Raw genomic sequence first — 6,943 nt, 5'->3', positions numbered from 1 at the left:
AAAAATATTTCCCTTATAAAATAGGGGAAATTCTGTTATTTAAAAATATGATGCCTGTAGATATGCCAGGATGAGTACTCAATATTGCTCCCTTTCTTGCCAATTTTTATTACATGTTATTGGTGCCTAGCGTAAGCTTTCTGAAAGATAATACATACACACACACAAATCGATGGTCAGTTGTATGTGTTATTTTAACCGGGCCATGGGGTGGCCAGATATCATTTAGGCAAATATTATTCTGGGCGTTTCTGGATGAGATTAACATTCGAATGGGTAGACTGAGTAAATCAGATTGCTCTTCCTAATCGGGTTGGGCCTCATCCAATCAGCTGAAGACCCGAGTAGCACAAAAGGGCTGACCTTGTTGTGAGCAGAAGGATTTCGCCATCAAGTAGGATGGACGTTGGCTTTTACCTGCTTTCTAAGGTAAAAGAAACATCAGCTCTTCCTGGGTTTCAGTCTTGTTGGCCTTTGAACTGGCACTGTGCTGTTAATTCTGCAGGTTCTTCAACTTGCTGACTGCCGACCTTGGGATATGTCAGCTTCCATAATCATGTAAGCTAACTCTTTATAATAAATCTCTCTGGGACTTGCTTGGTGGTCCAGTGGTCGAGAACCCGCCTGCCAACTGGGGGACATGAGTTTAATTCCTTTTCCAGGAAGATCCTACATGCCGCGGAGCAACTAAACCTGAGCGTTACAACTACCGAGCCGATGCATCACGACTACTGGAGCCCACGGGCTTAGAGTGCATGCCTGGCAGTGTGAGAAGCCACCGCAACGAGAAGCCCGCACCGCAGCAAAGAGAGTAGCCAACTTGCTACAACTAAACAAAGCCCATGAGCTGCAACTAGAGAAAGTCCAAGCACAGCAATGAATAAATAATAATAAATCAATCAAAATAAATAGCTAAAGCTCTTTTTTATATTTCCTTATAATACATAACACATTTCTTTATATATATGTGTGTCTATGTGTGTTTTTATGTAACGCTTATGTCTTCTAAAATTCATATGTTGAAATCCCAACTCTTAGTGTGATGATATTTAAAGATGGGACCTTTGGGAGGCAATTGGATCATGAGGGCTCCTATGGGTTTAGTACTCCTATAAAAGAGACCCCCAAGAAGCTTCTTCGTCGATTCTACCATAAGGGGACACAGCAAGAAGTTAGCCATCTGTGAACTCAGGGAAGGCTCTCACTGGACACCGAATCTACTAGCATCTTGCTAACAAACTTCCCAGCCTCCAAAACTGTAGTAATAAACTTCAGTTGTTTGTAAGGCACCCAAACCATGTTATTCTATTATCGAAGTCCAAATAGACTAAGATATATATGCAACACCTGTCTAAGTATAAAAGTGAAAGTGAAGTCGCTCAGTTGTGTCCGACTCTTTGCGACCCCATGGACTGTAGCCTACCAGGCTCCTCTGTCCATGGGATTTTCCAGGCGATAGTACTGGAGTGGGTTGCCCTTTCCTTCTCCAGGGAATCTTCCCGACCCAGGGATCGAACCCAGTTCTCCCGCATTGTAGACAGATGCTTTACCGTCTGAGCCAGTACAATGCTGCTTGTTTCTAACTGCCAAATCAGAGCATTAACGTTACAGTGTGGGGCACTCCTAAGTCTGAGAAACTTGGTTTATTTTAATGATGAAACAAACTTATTACCTGCCAAAGGAACTGGAAATTAACAGAAATCTATTCTTTGTTGTTAAGTCTATTTATTTTGGTGCTCCGGGTCAGTCCTTGAAGATGTAAACAACTTGAATTTTGTGATGTTATCTGAATGAACAAATTAATGCAAAATATTTAACAACAAATCTTATGTTAAATAAAAGCGAGTTCTATTGTTAAGTTTGTTGTTCAAAAGTTAGAAGCCTCTTGAGCGTCTACTATTTTTTTAAATGTATTTATTTTTAATTGGAGGATAATTGCTTTACAATATCGTGTTGGTTTCTGCCACACATCAACATGAATCAGCCATGGATAATATGCCCCCTCCCTCTTGAAGCTCTCTCCTACCTCCCACCCCATCCCACCCCTCTACGTTGTCACTGATTTGAGCTCCCAGAGTCATATAGCAAGTTCCCACTGGCTATCTACTTTATATTTGGGAATGTGTATGTTTTCATGGTGGTCTTCCAATTCATCCACTCTCTCCTTCCCCCACTGTTTCCACAAGTCTGTTTTCTATGCCTACATCTCCACTGCTGCCATGCAACTGGTTCATGAGTACCATCTTTCTAGATCCCACATGCATCACTGACATATGTGTCAATATACGATGTCTGTCTTTCTCTTTCTGACTTTTTATGGTTGAGTATTATCCCACTGTGTATAGGTACCACAGCTTCTTTACCTGTTCCTCTGTGGATGGACATCTAGGTTGCTTCATGTCCTAGCTATCGTAAATAGTGCAGAAATGAACATTGGGGTACATGTGTAATTTTCAGTTATGGTTTTCTCAGGGTATATGCCTAGTAGTGGGATTGCTGGGACATGTGGTAGTTTTATTTCTAGTTTTTTAAGGAATTTGAGCCCCTATTCCACTCCTGGGTGACTGATTTTTATTAGGGCCATGAGTAAGTCTGGTTATCACTGGTGGCAACACAGAAAAGTCCTAAAATTGAGTTAATTGATTTATATGAATTAAAAATATGTGCCACAAAGTACTTTGCAGAGGAAGGATGTCAAATCATAATGCTACAAACAAGATAAAATCACACACTTTACAGAGTGCTTTGTTTCAAGGGAGAACAGCATAGGTTATTAAAAACGGTTTAGTCTTAAAAACAAGCAAGTAAAAAGCAAGCAAAACCATAAGACCTTCACTGAAAGATCATCAGGGTCAACTTGAACTTCATGTTTCCATTATAGCTTGCTAGTCCCTCCCCTTCAGATAATCTGAGGAAATTAGGCCATTCCTGACTGGCTGGCTTAAAATTCCACTTCTGGTGGAGCCAAAACTATAATTAAGTCTCTTTGGTGCCATGGGACTTAGCATAAGCTACTCCATTTTGCCTGTTGTTTTTAGCAATATCCCAATTTACAAATCAAAGAAACATAGTCAAAGGAGGCTGACTATGCTTCACTTCTGTTTATTTTCCTCTTTAAATTGCAATTTTGATAAAATTTTGACCTAAATAGTTGGAGTTTGGAGAGAAAAAAGGAAGATTTTTATTTTAACCAGATATTTGTGTCCGTTTAGGCTACAGATAAGACTCTCAGAGGGCAAAGGGCATGGAGAAAGAGTGGACGATAACTCTAAAGGCAGTGGAAATACACTTTTTTTTTTCTAGACTAAAAATAGTTTGGCAGGTCTAAGTTTTAATAATTTGCTTCATTTCTCTTGTCACTGAATAGAATCAGTTAGTTTTCTCTCTCAGCCTCGAGCTTTTAGTTCCCTCTCTTGTTAACCCATCTGCACCAACCATTTACAATGTTGATCGTAGAAAACAGAGAGCAAAACTTGACCCTCATTTAAATGTACTTATAATCTATTCAGGTAGCAATAGCATTCTGCCACCAAAAAGCTTTTCAGGAGCACTCAGGAAGTTACAAATCCTCTAATTCAAGCACTCAGGGAAAAATGCTTTGCTGATGCGTCCAATAAAAGTTTCTGAATCTTGTTAATGAGAACATTCATGTAGCTTCATAGATTTCAGGAGGATAAAAGGGATAAGTAAAAGCAAAATAAAATGCAATTTGAAACACACTAAGTAAGAAATTTATAGCATTTTTCTAAAACAATAGGTCTTCCCAGGTAGCTCAAATGATAAAGAATCTGCCTGCAATGCAGGAGATTCAGTCTCTGTGTCAGGAAGATCCCCTAGAGGAGGGCATGGTAACCCGTTCCAGTACTCTTGCCTGGAAAATGCCATGGATAGAGGAGTCTGGTAGGCTACAGTCCATGGGGTCGCAAACAGTTGGACACGACTGAGTGACTCACACACCCTGAAACAGTGCTGTCCAGGAGAACCACAGTGTAAGTTACAAATGAGAGACACACATGATTTTAAATTTTCTAGTAATCACATTAAAAATGGAAAAAAGCAAATAACATTAATTTTAGCAATATATTTTACTTAATCTTGAATGTCAGAATGCTATTTGAGATGCTTACATTAGTTCAACACAGGCTGCTGCAGTTCTACGGCGTGAATCCTGGGGTCATGAGCAACGGAAGTGGTTTGTGGTCATCAGGTGTGAGAACGAACACCTAGTTTGACTGCTTTAGCTGTTTCACTTGGTCAAATACCTTATCCTCTCTGAACCTCAGTTTTCTCATCTATGAAGTCATAATAAAATATTTACTTTGAAGAACTTTGTGAATCTGAAACCAGGAAGCATGCCTTAGTCCTCTTGGCTTCTTTCCTCATAGCCTGTGGAAGGATTTTTCCACAAAGAAAACATTCAATGAATTCTCATAGAACTGAATGGAATTTCCAAATATCCCCTCAAAATGAGGTGAATAGTTGTGTCAATGGTTGCATCCTCCCTTTTCTGTGTTTTAGATATATACCCCACTCCAGTACTCTTGCCTGGAAAATCCCATGGATGGAGGAGCCTGGAAGGCTGCAGTCCAGGGGTCGCTGAGGGTCGGACACGACTGAGCGACTTCACTTTCACTTCTCACTTTCATGCATTGGAGAAGGAAATGGCAACCCACTCCAGTGTTCTTGCCTGGAGACTCCCAGGGACGGGGGAGCCTGGTGGGCTGCCGTCTTTGGGGTCGCACAGAGTCGGACACGACTGAAGTGACTTAGCAGCAGGAGCATATATATATTTGGTTTCTTTCATATTTAAGGTACAATTTTAGGAGCAAAACAACACAAATCCCTTTCCTATAACAACCTAAAAGCAAGTGCTTTAACAATTAAGAGTAGCAAGTATAGCAGCGTATTTAATAGAAATGTTTATTTTAAATCCAGAAATAATTTCCTGCTTTTCAGATCTTAAAAGTTATTGATGACAATTATTTTTAGATTTTCCTACTAAAATACGAAACAACAAATGCAGTACTTGACAATATAAAGCATCACTTAGGAAATATTAACTAAAAATAAACAACTTGTGCCCAAAAGGTAGCAATTTTCAAAGATGGCTTTTATCATCTTGGCAAGTAAATTTTGCAAATGAGAGTCTTGGACATAAGACAGTACTATGTTTCCTCAGCAGCTGAAATTCAACTGTATAATCAGTGACCAATCAAATTCAAAATTATGTAATGAATGACTGATCAGGCAAGAGGCCCAATGAATTTCTAACAATTTTATAGGGAAACCAAGCAGTACCAAAATGTCATGATTCAGAACACATTTAAATATAAAATGCGGGCTTAAGTCTAGTGGGTGAACTAAAAGTAAAGGAGAAAGAGCACATCAAAAGCTGTGATGTCCTAATCACAGCTGCCCAAGAAGACTACAGCTCCAGTTCACTGTGCTTTGTCCCCACCGAACCTGAACTTGAACTGTGGGCTTGGGACTGAACTTGATAGCTTCTCTTGAAGGAAACTAAGAAATAGAAACCGGTGAACTAGGTTATGATAAAAACATCTACTGGGACAGATGATAGAAATGTAGAATTATTATCTGTGAAAATAAATATACAAAGCTAAGCCTAACCAAAACTACATGTTCTTTCCTTCACTGGGCTTCCTCGTGGCTCAATGGTAAAGAATCTGCCTGTAGTGCAGTGCAGTGCTGGAGACCTGGGTTGAATTTCTGGGTCAGAAAGATCCCCCAAAGAAGGAAGTGGCAACCCACTCCAGGATTCTTGCCTGGGAAATCCTACTGACAGAAGTAAAAAGGAAATGTTTCCAATATTTTGAATTAAACATGAGAAAATAAGGCCTTGCTTTAGAAGGCCAAACATTAAAAAATGTTAAGTTATTTCTAGAAGAATCAGTAATAAGTCAGGGCAGGCAAGAATCGAGTCAGTGATAATACAAATTACATAAAAAGATTTGATTATAATAAGGATAAAGAGAACAATCACCTGAATTACAATTTTGCAGCATTTGACATTTTTGAAACATTTGCAATGTCTTAGAGGAAACACGTTGCAACATGCTTCTTTCAGCTAACAAGATTTCAAGTCTACCTAACCCAAAGTTAGGATTACAAATTATCTCTTCTGTTTAATATTAACCAAATTAAAGTTGTTAAAGGTTTTCCTGATTCATTAAGTGAATGATTAATTTATTCTTAAAAATTAGATCTTTATTCTTATAAGAAAAAAATTGTGGGGGTAATCTTTATTTCAGGATTACTTTCCTCATCTTTAAAAATATTTACTGAATACCTAACTGAGACTTGTATATAGAGGCATTCCATAAATTTTGAACCGAATGAATTAGACATAATTTAAAAATTCAAATCAGTTAATAGAATAATAGCATACATGGAGAAAGATTAATATGTAGACATTGGGGCTCAAATTTATACATTCACAAAGAAAGAAAACATTTCATGAAAAATGCAAGCACCCTCTAAACGGTCACTTATTAAACGCACTCCCTGCACTTCAGTGGGGCTTCCCTAGTGGCTCAAATGGTAAAGAATCTGCCTGCCAATGCAGGAGACCCGGGTTTGATCTCTGAATCTGAAAGATTCCCTGAAAAAGGAAATGGTAACCCACTCCAATATTCTTGCCTGGGAAATCCCATGGACAGTGGAGCCAGGGGGCTATAGTCCATGGGGTCACAAAAGAGCTGGACTCAATTTACCAACTAAACAACAACACTTCAGATATTATGTGGTCATCCATAAGTAAAATTCTGAGAATAAAATATGAGAATTTTGAAATGTTACACATGAGAATAACCACAATTGTTGGGTTACATTGGGTTTTTATTTCCGGTAGGTCAACTTAGGCAAAGCAGCCACATCCCACTTGCGCCCAGTAGCTTCTGACCATTGAAAGTATGAAAGTAAAGTG

General features: G+C 38.9%; 1 long non-coding RNA gene across 1 annotated transcript; it reads left to right on the top strand.

Annotated features, from left to right (window-relative positions):
- The first annotated feature begins 419 nt into the window (after positions 1–419).
- On the top strand, positions 420–909 carry LOC109568320 (uncharacterized). Its single transcript, XR_002182229.2, has 2 exons — positions 420–558; positions 663–909. It is a non-coding gene; the product is annotated as an uncharacterized lncRNA (long non-coding RNA).
- Positions 910–6,943: the final 6,034 nt, after the last annotated feature.

This window comes from Bos indicus, chromosome 14 (genome assembly GCF_029378745.1).
Source record: "Bos indicus isolate NIAB-ARS_2022 breed Sahiwal x Tharparkar chromosome 14, NIAB-ARS_B.indTharparkar_mat_pri_1.0, whole genome shotgun sequence".
NCBI classification, from domain to species: Eukaryota; Metazoa; Chordata; class Mammalia; order Artiodactyla; family Bovidae; genus Bos; species Bos indicus.
This window is presented reverse-complemented; position numbering and strand designations above follow the sequence as displayed.